The 14,451-nt window shown below is 38.7% G+C and overlaps 1 long non-coding RNA gene across 1 annotated transcript in view; it reads left to right on the plus strand.

The window, feature by feature from the left end:
* The first annotated feature begins 754 nt into the window (after positions 1–754).
* LOC115416559 (uncharacterized) overlaps positions 755–14,451 on the plus strand; it is a 45,992-nt gene continuing 32,295 nt past the window's right edge. The window contains exon 1 of the long non-coding RNA XR_003935001.1: positions 755–990. This is a non-coding gene — a long non-coding RNA (uncharacterized LOC115416559). The remainder of the gene's footprint in view (positions 991–14,451) is intronic.

Below are 14,451 nucleotides of genomic sequence, written 5' to 3' on the forward strand. Positions count from 1 at the left end.
ATTAGTCAGCATTTGTACGGTCCATAGCTACAACTTCTGAGGAACAAATTTACAAAGCAAGCTGTTTCACACACATACACACACACCTACACACACACACACACACACACACACACTACTCCTCCACTTAACAACTCTCCCCCACTCTGCTTTCTTTCTCCTGTGTTTTTTTGCAAAGTAAACAAACATTATTTCGAGTGATTCCTCCCTATCCATCCGTGCGCCTCTGTAGTGCGCTTGAGCCCGCCTCAGTGCGCTTGTCAGAGGAGCCGCTTTAATCGCTCAGTGCCGGCATGTGATGTTCAAGGCCCGCTCCTCCTCCCAGCCATCTCCTCTCTTTATCTGTCAATCATGGGAAACTTGAAAAAAAAAATAAAGCCCCGATGCCTTTATTTCAAGAGGTGCCTGATCAATATCATCAATCCATCCCAACCTCTCCTACCTGCACCCCCCACCCCTACATGTTCTTTCTCTTCATCTCCACCCGTCGTTCCCTTTCTTTACCTCCCTCACTCCCTCTCTTGCTCTCCCTCCCTCTTTCTCCCTCTCTCTCTCTCTCTCTCTCTCGGTTGCTGCAGCTGTATCCATTTCCTCCTGGCAAAAAGGGACTTTATGAATAAATGATACTGAATTGCTGAAGGTTCAGATACTAAATAATGAATTTCACCACCAAAAACACAACAACTTCTCCAATCATAAAATAGCTCTCCCCTTCCATATTGATTGTGCTTGTGCAACCAGATGCAGAGAGCACAGTCTGCATCCGTGCAAGGTAGAAGACCATGCAAGGGGGGGAAAAAATGTATAAAATGATAAGGAGCCACCCGCTTTTTTTTTTTTTTTTAGCTATAGATATCTGATAAGAGAGGGTAACGGCTGGCTTCTTATGGCGGGTACACTTTTCTCTGAGCACTGAGAGCGGAGTTGGTCTGAGGGAGGCGGAGGAGACAAGAAAAAAATCTGAAAACTTTCCTTCATGGGACATTTAAAGTAAGTGCGGTCATCTATTCTGTGCTTCTACAGCAACGGGCGATGGTGTGTCGCTGCCTATGTGTGCGTATTTGTGAGTGTCTGTGCGTAAAAGTGTGTGGATGTACAAGTTGTGTGATTGTGTGGGCGTGTGTGTGTGTGTGTGTGTGTGTGTGTGTGTGTGTGTGTGGGGTGTGAGTGTGAGTGTGTGTGTCGGAGCTGACTTGAAGCAGAAAGAGTATTGGCTGTTGAGGCCATGTTTTTTTTTTTTTTTTTTTTTTTTTTTTTTGTGCTCAGGTCATAGTCGGTTGAGGTGCAGCTGTAATAGTGAGAGTTGCTCTGCAAGGGTGAAATTATATTTTGGTTAGTCATCTCATTGTTTCCTGCAAACATAATAACAATAATAATAATAATACTAGGAGGAAACAGCTCACAGGGGCAATAGCATGTAAATAGGAATGTGTCTCGGGGGGTAATGGGGTTATTGAACAAGACATGTTCCCATATTGTGTCCTATACTTACCTTTGCATGCGCTCTAATGCCTCGTAATCTGTACACACACAGATTACATGTTAGAGGTGTGAGGAGAGCAATTCAGCAGTAAAAAAAAAAAAAAAAAAAAAAAAAGTGTGTTTTGCATAGATGTGTGGACAAATTTTTTGCATAATTCTGTATTTAGAGTTGTAGAGTTGTGTGCACGTGTAAGTGTGTGTGTATGGGTTAGGAGTTTGTAAAAATTCAATGTAGAATGTGTTTAAGGTTGAATGTAGGGTTAGGTTCAGTTGTAATGGCTAAAGTTAAGGTGAGGGGTCTGGAGAGTGCATAATATCAAATATATTGTGTGCAAACTGGTGATTGTTTTATAAAAAAAAATGATCACAAATCATTAATAAGATGATGATTCATATTATTATGCAGTTGTTTTTTTTACAAAATGAAATAACATTTTCAGTCTTGCTCTGAATTCATTTTGATTTTAGAAATAAAATAATTAAATGAACAATTTTACGCAGATTGTTTTTATGTTTATTGTTCAGCACAAATTTGTGTAATGTTTTGTATATCATTGTAATATGAAAAAACACAAAGGGAATTCTTGCTTTTTTATTTCTTAATTTATTTCTATTTTTATCTATTTCTGTATATCTCAGTTTACATTAATCTGTCCTGTTATTTGGTATTATTATATATTGATTTATTCCACTCATTCTATGTATTATTCAGAAAAATGCATACGCTGGTGTGTTATACTGTATGGAGGCACATAGTAATGCAGCAAGTCATTGTGGTGAGGGATAAATAATTGATATCTCAATGAATATGCAAATGGGGAAGAGAGTGAGAGTCGAGAAAGAAGGAGCGTGGCGGGTTCCTATAGTGCACAGAGCTAAACAAAAGGCCCGTGTGATTTCTATCATCCAATTAAGAAATATTACAGCCACCATGTTGGGACTGCGACCGTTTAGAGTTGTTTTGGGTCCTGTGTTCGTGTAGCTTTGTGTTGTGCTTTTGGGGAAGTCTTTGAAGTAATTGTGCTCTATATTTCCCCAGACAGAGTTTTTATTTTACATGGTGAGATACAGTTTAACTCAAAAGACAATAATTCAGGGGTATACGGTGGGGATTTATTTTAATGAAGCTCTGTCTATTAGTATGTAACAGATGGATATTGTATTCACCAATGTGCAATTCATTTAAATGGCATGTGATATAAAGAATATACAGGCATGTTATGTATGGTGTAAAGTTTAGATGTAAAAGATATCACACACACACACCCCCCCACTTTATGCCTTCCTCTGTTTTTCACACACATGTCATATTGCATTGCTTTTCCTGGTTTGCATCAGCCTTGTAACCTACTAACTCAGGGAGACGAGAGCTGTGCAGTAGGAGCATAACAACCTTTCAACGTACGACTCTGAGAGAAAAATTAAAATTTGATGTTAATCAAGCAGACTGAGAGCTGGAGATGACAGGTGCTTTCTACTCTACTTACCACAGTCTCTTTCCATTTGGCATCACCGCTGAGCTTCGACTCAAATTTGCCCTTTTTAGCCCCATCAAATGGAACTTGCCAATCAGTCATTTCATGTTTTAGCAGCATTTATGGTTTTGGCCAAAGTGCAAGACTGGGACTGATTCTGTCCCTGTGAATAATTCAACTGATTAATGAGAAAAGCTGTAAGAAAAAAAAAAAAATGCAAGCTGTGAATTTTGTGACTTACTGACATGGAAAATGTAAAATTTGTTTCAGCTGAATTACAGAGTGTATAGATTATTTAAGCAGTGTGTAGCTACCGTATATTCACATAACATCTGGTCACAGTTTATGTTAATCTGACAGTCATATGCATGTAAGAAATACATTTCCTTGTCTAAAAAACTTGACGAAAAAATACATCAAACCTATAAATCTTTCATCTGATCCACCAGACATTTTACTTTATTTTCAGATTATGGGGTCGACCCCCCCTTTGCCCACATACACACACATGCTCATATCACCCCCAGGGACCCGGCTCTCAGACAGGAGTCACAAGGTTGAGTTGGTCATTATGGAGGTCCTTGACAAAGGCTCAACACAAACTTACGATCCCTAACACTGGCCTCCTACATTCCCCTGTGAGTGATAACATGGAAACAAAACGTGTGCATGTTTGTGTGCGTACGGTGGGGGAGCACAGAGTGGGCTGCGAAAGGCCAACTACCTGCTCTGTCAAACCAAATATGACCGGAGTGTTGTTCTTCTAACTAACTACCATTCAATATAACCTCAATAAAAACAGAAAGCAATTTCCTTCCCACTCGATCATGCTGTAATCTGTACTGTCTGAATGAACGTCCTTGTGCGTATGTCAGTGATACATTATGACTGAATACCAGTACAGAAAAAGCTGTAAAAGATGGAGCTGCACTGCATTTTAGAGCCATTTTAAATCTTATTTCCCTGCTTCCTGGGCAAGATCTGAAAGAGAAAAAAAAGATTTCTCCTCCACTCTGTCGAGCCCCTGAATTATTAGGGGCATCAATATCTTTAGCATATTGCCAAGGGCTTCCAGACAGTATCTGCTTTCATTATTAGTGTCAGCTCAATTATAGCTCTCACCCAACTGTTTCTCAACATCTAATAGCATCAATCGACAGGGATGGTTGAAGAGCCGGCACACACTTATGCACATTCACACACACACACACACACACACACACACACACATGCAATGCTTTAACCCATGCGTGCGTGTGGATTTGCACCTCCCATCCAGTCGTTCATTCTGTTGCTTTCTGTCATTTTGCTAATGTACACGGCTGAGAGGAAGCACAGGGCTCATAATGGAGGCCATGTTCTTAGTGGCGATGAGCAGCTGATGCAGCCTGGCCCATTTTCATCAAATATTAATGGCATGGAAAAATACACCGGGACTAAGGCCTCGTCCACCGCCAAACTGGAGAGGCTGGGGGAAAGAGCAATGGGGAGAAAGTGCAGTGAGTGTGTTTAGAAGTACTGTCTGATGGCCATAATTAGGGCCTGTGCAATTAAAAATTCAAAAGCCCCAGTTTATTTGAGCGCATGAATCTTCCACTCACTGCAGCATTTATTTCCCTTTTACAAAGTATTTTATTTTACAACGTCAATTGAACTGGGCTTTTCTCCCCCTGTACTCCATTCTCTGCCTCTTGCCTTCGATTTCTCACTTGCTGCCTCGGAGAGCAGTTATAAAAAAAAAAAAGTGTGTGTGTGTGGGGGGGGGGGGGGATGGGAGCTCATTTTTCAGGAAACTCTTGTCAGGTTATGCAAATGATTGGCAGCCATTAAAAGGAAAAGAGAGAAGCATCATATAATGGAAACACAAACAATTTCCAAGCATCGAGCTGCTGTAAGAGGAGGAAAGCATGGGAATTTCTTGAAATACAGTAGGTTTTAATCGTAATCTAAAGAAGAAAAAGAAAAAGGGATGACAATGAATTCACAGAATGATTATCTTTTGTATTTTTCCTGCCTGAATCCAAAGTAATTCATCGTAACAACCTATTTCTTTTCTTTATCGTCTTCATCCTTGTTCGGTTTAAGCATAAAACTATCACTGGCAGCACACAGCACAACCTTTGACATACAACAAAGCAGATAAAATGTGATATTTCTGGCCTGTGCTTTGTTTGATTATACCAACAATCGCTTCACCTTTTGTGTCAGCATCACAAGGAGAAATAAGCGATGAAGAGATGTGTGAAAAGAGCCAGGCTTTGGGGAGACAGACTTCCTTCCTTTTTCTTTTCTTTTTTTTTTTTTTTTTACTTTGCTCTTCTATTTTCTCCCTCTGCCCTTTCTCACTGCCTTTCTCTATTATCTGTCTGCTTTCTTTCACTATTAAATCTCTTCCTTCCTTTAGTCTCTCTCAGACATGCACACACACACACTCACACACACACACACACGACACACATCGAAGCAGTCTATTCCTCTTTTGAATAACACCTCTTTTATTAGTTTGGGTCTTTTCTCTCTTGCCCGCTTTAAACAGAGAGGGGAGATGGGATTCTAAAGAGCTGCCAGGGGCTCAGTTTGCACAGAGCTTTGATGTCATCGAGATGCTGTGAGAGCAAACACACATACAGACACAACACACACACATTCATTTGACACTGCTACATAACCAGACAGCATGCACCCCCTCCGTTACGTGCACATATAAACAAGCGTACAGTACAGATGTGCTTATGGCTGAACACTTTTCCCACTTTTTCTCTCATTCTGTCCTCTCATCCTCCTCTTTCTGAGTCATAACTGCATTAGATGTAATCTATGAGTGCAAGAACATATCAATACACTTAAATATCACAATAATATGCTTTGTGATTCTGGATTAGTCCTCAAAAATACTACCAAACAACCAAATAGAAAGTAAAAGACAGAGTATTCTGGGACACAATAGAAATATCTTGTATTGTAGACAACATATTTTTTGCAGTTACAAATAAATTATAGAATAGAAAACAAACCCAGTGAACAAACTAAATTAATAAATGAATGAATAATGAATAATTATGGAAAATACTAAATGTTCGTAAACTTAGAAGTTTTGTGAGTTCTCACTCTAAAATAGGGAAAATTGTTCCTCTGCAACTATTGTTTCAGCTTGTTGCTAGTTGCATCAATTGGCTGTAAAACATAGTTGACATTATTTTTAGAAAAAAAAGAACATTTTCCAGAGACCAAGGTTTTTTACCTTTTTTACTTTCTTAATTTTTGTCAGTGCAGTGTATTACTTAATTGATTTAGTTTACATACCATACAAAAGAAAGTTTAGATTCTCAACCAACAGAAGGGGCATATTCACATATTTGACAATGATTATTATTGAAAATAAACTTTTTTATTGTTTTATGCTTTTATGTTTATGTTTACGCATTTGGCAGACGCTTTTTTCCAAAGCGACTTACAGGGGAAAACCAATTAAATCACTCAATCAATCAAATTTTATTTATATAGCGCCAGATCACAAAAAAGTTATCTCTTGACACTTTATATATAGAGTTGGTCAAAACCAGACTCTAAGTCAATTTACAGAAACCCAACAGAACCCAAAATGTAATGGTATGTTCTTTACACAACAGATTTCCTACAATTAAAATTATGCCTTGTCCTCACCAGCACAGATATTTTTATGAACAGATATTTTCAGCCTTCAATTAACAAAAATGTTCTGAAAAATGTTCCACAAACTGGTACCAACACTCCATTGTTTCTGTTGGACATCAAACTGTGGACACTTTGAATATAACTGAATGTAGCAGACACAGAAATGAGCAGCAATAATAAGTTCAGTTCCAAACTTAAGTACCCCTAAGTGTTTGGTTCTGGTTGATGAAGTAGATTTTTTACATAATGTGTAATTGGCCATAACAATAATATCAGTCTGTTCTGTGTCCCAAAGGAGTCCGTGCTGACCTCATGCTACTGCAGGTCATACTGATACTGATTTATACATCTGGATTTGATGTTTCAAGTGTAGGTTTATTACAAAAAGCAACAAAACAGAATTCAGAATTAATATTTTAAACCTAACCTAACCTGCTTTTCTTGCACCCAAAATGCTGCTTATGTGTAGACAAGAGGCCCAAACTGAAATAATCAAATATCTGCATTAGTGGAGACAGAGCATTAGATTAAAAAAAATGTAATATGTAATAATTACACTGGGTTACAAAAAAATGTTTTCTGCAAGTTGTCTAGGTTTTTTAAACTGAATTAGGACCATTTTGCACCGCTAAATCCAAAAATGACATCTGTTTTTCTCAATCAGGTCAGGTTTTTTTGCTAATTTGATTTTGAAAAATTTGATCTTCTCACAAAATATAATAATTAATACCAAAATAAGATTGGTAAGCACACTTTATGAAACTTGTGACTTAATTCCTGTTAGGTACAATGGTGTATTCACAACAGATGTAGCAGAATACGACAGGCTTATTTTTGCAAGATCTTCTAGTCAAAGCCATTTCATTCACCTGTAATATTAAAAAAACCATTAATCATAAATTGGCAAAAGTAAAATCTTCAGAACTCGTTTATTGCAAGAAATATGAAAGAATTTTGTATCATATGATGTGAAAATGCCCATAAATGTAAGCAAAAATGTTAAAAAGCCAATATGTAGCATAGTTCAGAAAGTTGACCTGATTGAGCAAAATGAATGTGATTTTTGGATTCAGCACACCAACATTATCCTAAATTAGCTCAAAAAACTTAAATAATAAATTTGTTGTTGACCGGTGTTATAAACCATTTACCATGACGCACATGGTACTTCCAGAGTTTTGGAAATACACCCACCATATGATAGTTAAATGACCTCTGACCACATTGACATACAGTAATCTACACATAGTTTCATGAAAAACTGGTGGATTTCTATGGATTGGTTTTACTTGGAGACTGGCATAATGTAGCACAGACTCCCACTGACTCTCATCTATTATCCTGATAGGTTAAGGAGACTCTATTTATCTTTCTGCAGCGAGGTCAAGAGCCCTGGGAAATGGAGGGAATAATCAGAAGTAGGGCCATGTCTTCATTATGTCCAAATGAGGTTGGGAGAGATTGGACAAATACAACACGTGCAAATTCAGCACTTCATATTCATGACCCTATTAAAGTGGTCTGGAGCCATTTTCAAAGCAAATTTGATCAGGTCTGAGGCTGATAAGTGTTATTTGTATTCGGACAAAATGAAAGAGGTTGCAGAAATAAATGCTTATGGTAATGTGTTCGAATATGTGGTGGTTTTCAGATTAAAGCCTGGTCCGTGTTTGTGCCTGACGTTATGTAACCCAGAGAGTCTGCCTCATTCCTCTTTAAGTAGCAGCGTGAGAAGAAGCGCATCTTCATTCCTGATCGTTCTCTCTCTCTCTCTCTCTCTCTCTCTCTCTCTCTCTCTCTCTCTCTCTCTCTCTCTCTCTCTCTCTCTCTCTCTCTCTCTCTCTCTCTCTCTCTCTCTCTCTCTCTCTCTGTCGTTCAGTGTGCATGTACTCTGGGTCGCAGAGCCTCCAACCAACCTTGACTAACAAGCATATGTTAATTATGGAGGAGATCACAGGCAGGTCATACAGCACTCTGCCTCTAAAAAGGATAAGATGCATTACTGGAGGGCATATCCAGGGCTGGGGTTGGGTATAACACTATCCAACACCACCTCTCTCTCCAAAGCCCCCTCATGCTCTGCAGCTCCCTTCCCTCATCATCATCATCATCACAGATTTTGGCCTCGAAAAATAAAATCAGAGGAAGGATTCTTATGTTACAGCTGAGGTTTTTTTTTTTTTTTTTTTAACTTGTATCTGTATGACTTCTTTCAGTACGATTTCTATCCTTTCTATCAACAAGAGGTGGGAATGCAAACCTCAAGACAAACAAGTCCTGTGGGGAAAAGAAATTCAAGCAGTGAGATGACAGGTTGTCTGATCAAAACAAGTTGGAGCTGCAAATGTTGGTCAATAATCCCTCAAAGCACAGGAAAACTACTTTGGAATAGGTATAAGATGCACTTGTCTCTGTTTTTAGAATTTCCAGCGATCTGAATAAAGGTGTTTTTAACTTTTGTTTGTCAGAATAATGCTTGGGATCTTTCCTCCTTTTTAATGTTTTTTGTTCTTTACCAAACAGTGGCTTCATTACAGTTGTTCGGCCTTATGAACACATTGTGATTTTCTTTTAATTCTATTTTTTTAATATAAGTATTTTTTTTTATAAGTATTTGCATTTGTTGCCCTTTGTTTTCACTTAACTGGAATCTAACTGCGTGTTCCCCTTGCATTATTGCTTTTTTTCTTTTGGTGAGTACAGTTTTATCATAATCAATAGAAACGAAGGCCAAAATCCAGAAAAGTATAGAAAGACCAAGTAGTTTGTAAGCTGTCAATAAGCACTAGTAATCCTGAGTCGACCCCAACATGCTTCTTTCACTTTGTAAAAGCCCACCCCACCTGTCCCTGCCCCCCTAAGGTTTCTTCCTGACTCCCAATGCTGCCGCTTCCCCTTTCTCTCTCGCTCTCCTTCCTACCCCCTCCTCCACCCCCAGGCCTTGCCCTAGAGCACATTGATTCTGCTGTATACCTAATTACTGCTCATAATCTATTCATTTCACCACCACCAAAGAGGGCAGCAGCTGTCACACAACACACCACCAGGGGACTGGAGGAGGGATACTGGGGCCCAAAACTGTGATGAGGCTGGGGATTAGAACTTGGAGGGGCGACTCATGGCTTGATAGCAGCAGTGTTAATAGTCTCTCCTCAGAAAGGTTCATACTAAGCATGTTTCGCTCAACCTCTCACAAAATATTAGATTTGATGTTTGAGGGAGTTGTTTTTGAGTTGCACAGCTCAGGGTGGGTCTTGAGGTTTGCAATGTTTTCAGGCTGCCAAAGAGCAAAATAATGCTGCTTTTGGCAGCTTGAGGCAAAATAGCAAACACACTTGTTCTCCAACCCATTCACCAGAATGAAATGTTGCCACTGTATGTTTCTGTAAAGCAGAGCTGCATATCATCTAAAGGTAATTTGTTAGAAGGGTTTGTTACTTTTTTCACCTTTCCTCACTAGACTGGAGGAGATTGGAGTGGATAGTGGAAGACAATTTCTTAGGCTCTGCCGTCAAAGACCAGAGTTTGAATCCTGATTCCTGTAAGAGCTGTCAGACCTTTCTTGCTCAAAAAAATCTAAATGCAACCTATTCATCTCTTGAAATATATAACTTGGGAATGTGTTGCTCCTGCTATATAGTATTGGTAAAGAAAGTATATTTTTGAGTCTTGTTTTGGCTTTAAAGCTTATAGCCAGAAAACCAAAAATTGTCCATAAGCCTGAAAAAAATAAACAAAATGTATTTCATTTGCATTTTTCTCACATTCATATTTTGGTCATTTCACTCAGCCCGAGGTTAGTGTGATGAAAATATTGTGGTTTGATTAAAACATTAATAAATACATTAAACTACAAGTCCTTCTAGTGCTGCCAGGGAAAAATGAATAATGCTGTGTTTCCTGTTTCATATGTTCACAGTTGTTCTTAAGCCCTTTTCCTACTCCCTCAAAAGGGTTGTATTATACACATGTCAAGAAATACTGATATGAAAGAGATTTTCATAAATGTTATGATTCTATCCATCTAGTTTCCAGAAATGTACCTTGTCCAATGGCTGCATTCTTCCATTCATCAGAAAAAGAATTTAGCAATTTTATCAAAGTGAATTCCTGCAAATGATTTCCCCACCAATTCTGTGAACTATTCAGTGTAGCGGTTTGCTGGTTTCGCTCATATACAGCAACAAGTTCATGCCCTTATGTGGGAATTCTGGGAGACAAAGAAAACCAGTCAGATTGATAGACACTGAGATAAGACTCACATAAATATATTATTAATCACATAAAATATAACAGGTCACAGTAAAATAAATGCATTGAACAGATCCTGGGTATCTATTTATGGGCTTCTGTAGAGCTGGATGTTAAGAATCTCCATGCCATTCCTACGAGAATGTATGTTTGCAAACTGAAAATGCCTGTGTCAGCAAAAGAAACTGATGAAAGAGAATCGAGTGAACAAGGGTATGCACAAGCTTGTGGATGTTTTGCATTCTTTGCTGCTGTTATGCCGTATGTTCAGCAAAGGATCTGTGCGTTAGTTTTCTGTCCAATAATACTCCGTTAATAAGAGAGCACAGGCGACTGCACCACTGTTGCATTGAAAACATCTCTCCCTCCCTCCCACTTTTTCTCTGGCTCTCTGAAGTACTTTTGCCTCACATATCAAATATTTATATGTAAAAAATGGTCCCACGTCCATGCTTATATCTCCCTGCTGGAGGAATCTTTGTAGATTCAAATATATAAATTTTAGCTGCTTGCAGCTGTGAACATGGCTCGTCTCCATTATTTTTTTCACCACGAGTCTGGCGGTATCATATTTCGACAGGTGTGCAGTATCTGGCGGTGCACCCGGTGCATTTGCTCTGAACTTGTCCCTCTACCCAAAAACTGCTGGCATATCACACATGTCACATAGTGAGGATGGCACTGCAGAAGTCACATGGCAACACAGAGAACATACTGAGAGCAATGCACCTCTCAGCCCGCCCAGGGGTAATCAGCATCTGTTTGTTTAATCTGCTTAATCTGCTGGTGAGCTCCACTGGGCGTGCCTAATTAGCAAAATTAATTTGTTAAGACATTAGCGTCGTTAGAGATGGCCAAATGAAGCTGCACTCTTTTATGCAAATGATGCTGAGGATTTGACTGGCTGTGTTACCTCAATTAGACCCTTCTTTGATATCTGCCTCTTTCTCTCTCATTCTATGTCCCCTCTCTTTCCTCCCCTTTCATCTTTCCTTTCTCCTCATTATCACTGTCAGATTTTGCTAATCATGAAATACTGCTATTGTATGACAGTAAAGATGGGGCGTGGAGGGAAGGGTGGGGAACAAGGGGCTCTGAAACTGCTAATCATAACAAAAAAAAAAAGGATCTGGGTTTTCAATTAAGGCGTATGCTCTGGAGCATCCACCACCACCTCCACCATCGCTGTTATCATCACCAGCACTGGCACCGTGTGTGGGGTGTGTGCGTTTGTGTTTGTGTGCAGGAGCAGTGTGTTTGGCGGGGTAATTAGTCTCCTGTATGTTGCACCCCTCACAAGCCTGTTTAAGGGTTAATGAGGCCCCAGCAGCTTCTCAGCATGGGCTGGGGGTGATGGTGGTGGGGGTTATGTATGTGGGTCGGGGTTGGTACAGGCCTAGCTTCAATAAGAAACCACCCATAGGACTTCCCTTTGAAGTGTCAGAGGGTCCCCCCTTGTTCCGGGTGGCTCCTGTTTCATTTGTCTGAGTGGCAGCATAAAATATAGATGAGCTGCCAGACGACACAATCTACACACCCCTCCACCCAAAAAACCCTCCTTCGCGCATCACTCCACCCCCACCCGTGACATTATTCACAGATTAACCAACGCCTCCCCGTCACCCTATAATGACCTCCCTCTTTCCTAATAGCTGTGGAGAGTGGCAGTAAAATTAGACACACTATGCTTTATTTGTGATTTCTTTGCTTCCCAATAACAATAAAAGAGCATACGGATAGACTAACTCACACTAGTATGTAAGATAATGTAGCAGATACTGTGCTTACAATGTAGATTTGCAACTTGTGCCCTGAGGTAGGGTTTTGTAATGAGTGGTAATGCAATAGATGTGCGAGTGATAGTGCAGCCTTGGGGATTTGTAGTTGTGGACTCCATTGTGGCCTCACTGTATTTCATCTTTTCTGGTCCCAGTGGGATGTCCAGTGGTCCATTTGAACACCATCTCTCCTGATAAGTGGGCCTCGGTCAGCTGCGTCCACAGACAATAAGGCCAATATTGCTCTGTGGTAAATTATAACTGTGACGAGGCAGAAAGAAAATGTTACATTTACCAGCAGTTATGTTATTAGTATGGTCTGAATTACAGAAATAATAGACCCTACTAGTGTGTAGAGCAGTCATTTCACCAGTGTGGGAGGGAAACTAGTTACATGTCGCAGAATTACAGAATTAATCTGCTAATCATTTACACTTACTGAGAAAAATGTGTAATTAAATTATAGTAACTAATTTAAAATTTGGTGATTACAAAGTGGATATACATAAAAAAAATCTGTCAGGGTTAATTTGTTAATTTGTTTGCACAAAATAAAACAGCAATAGAAAAAAACAACATTCAAACACGCAACAAAATTGTGCAGGAGAGGTTAGAAGCCAAAAAGAAGACTTATATGAATACCTCCCCCGAAATGAACAATACACAAAAAAAAGAATTAAAAAAATACAATATAACTGAAATAATGAACTAAAGTAAAAACAATAAAAATGTAATCCACATTACAAATCAAATACAAATCGAGTGATACACAGCCTTACATTTTTACATGAATTAAAGTCCTTTTCAGATGCTTTTTAAACAATGATAAAGTAGATGTTGATTGAAGTTCAGGTCTTAGATTATTCCACAGATTTGGTCCACGATATTTCAGAGAATACTGACAGACTGAAGTTCAGCAGTACGGAAGATAACAATTGTTTGAAAATCATGTCGGAAAGTTGTGAATAACAGAAGACAACAAAGAAATTGTGAAAAACTTTAGGAAGAGTATGAGTTAAGTGAACATATTTGGACATGAAGACACAGGTCTGGTAAACATTCACATCAAAAACTGAGAGAAGATTGAATTTTTTGAAAAGAGGAGCAGATGAGTCAAGTCTCTTAGAAGAACTGATCATTCTTGAAAATTTCTTTGGAATTAAGAGAATCTTATTGAGATACATGGGACAGGTTGCCGCCCAAACAGTATTGCAATAAATAATGTAAGGATAAATTAAGCAATAATAAAAAGTCAAGAAACAAGAATGATTTATCAATGAACGAACTCTGTTCAAAATGCCAACTGACTTCATTATTTTTTTTTTTTTTACAGACAAGATTAATATGAGATTTCCAATTCAATTTTTCATCTACAATAACACCCAAGAATTTAACGTAAGATACCTGGGTTATTTCAAAGTTATCTATGAATATTTTGTTGTTTTTCCTTGTTATACTTCTTATTTTTGTTACAAAATATGATAAAATTAGATTTTTGGGTATTGAGAGAGACTTTATTCATCTGAAACCATCTAGAAATAGACAATAGTTCTTCATTTGCTTCTCTAATCAGTGTATTGAAATTTTCATGCTATATAACCAAACATGTGTCATCAGCAAATAAGAGGCAAGACATTTTTACATACCATAGGGAGATCATTGATGTAAATCAAAAAAAGGAGAGGCCCAAGAATCGAACCCTGAGGAACCCCACACATCATCTTAGCTCCATTTGAATTATACTTATTGAATAATACATACTGTTCTCTATCATTTAGATAATCCTGTAGCCATGTCAAGGCAACATCATC

This window comes from Sphaeramia orbicularis, chromosome 3 (genome assembly GCF_902148855.1).
Source record: "Sphaeramia orbicularis chromosome 3, fSphaOr1.1, whole genome shotgun sequence".
In the NCBI taxonomy this organism is placed as follows: Eukaryota; Metazoa; Chordata; class Actinopteri; order Kurtiformes; family Apogonidae; genus Sphaeramia; species Sphaeramia orbicularis.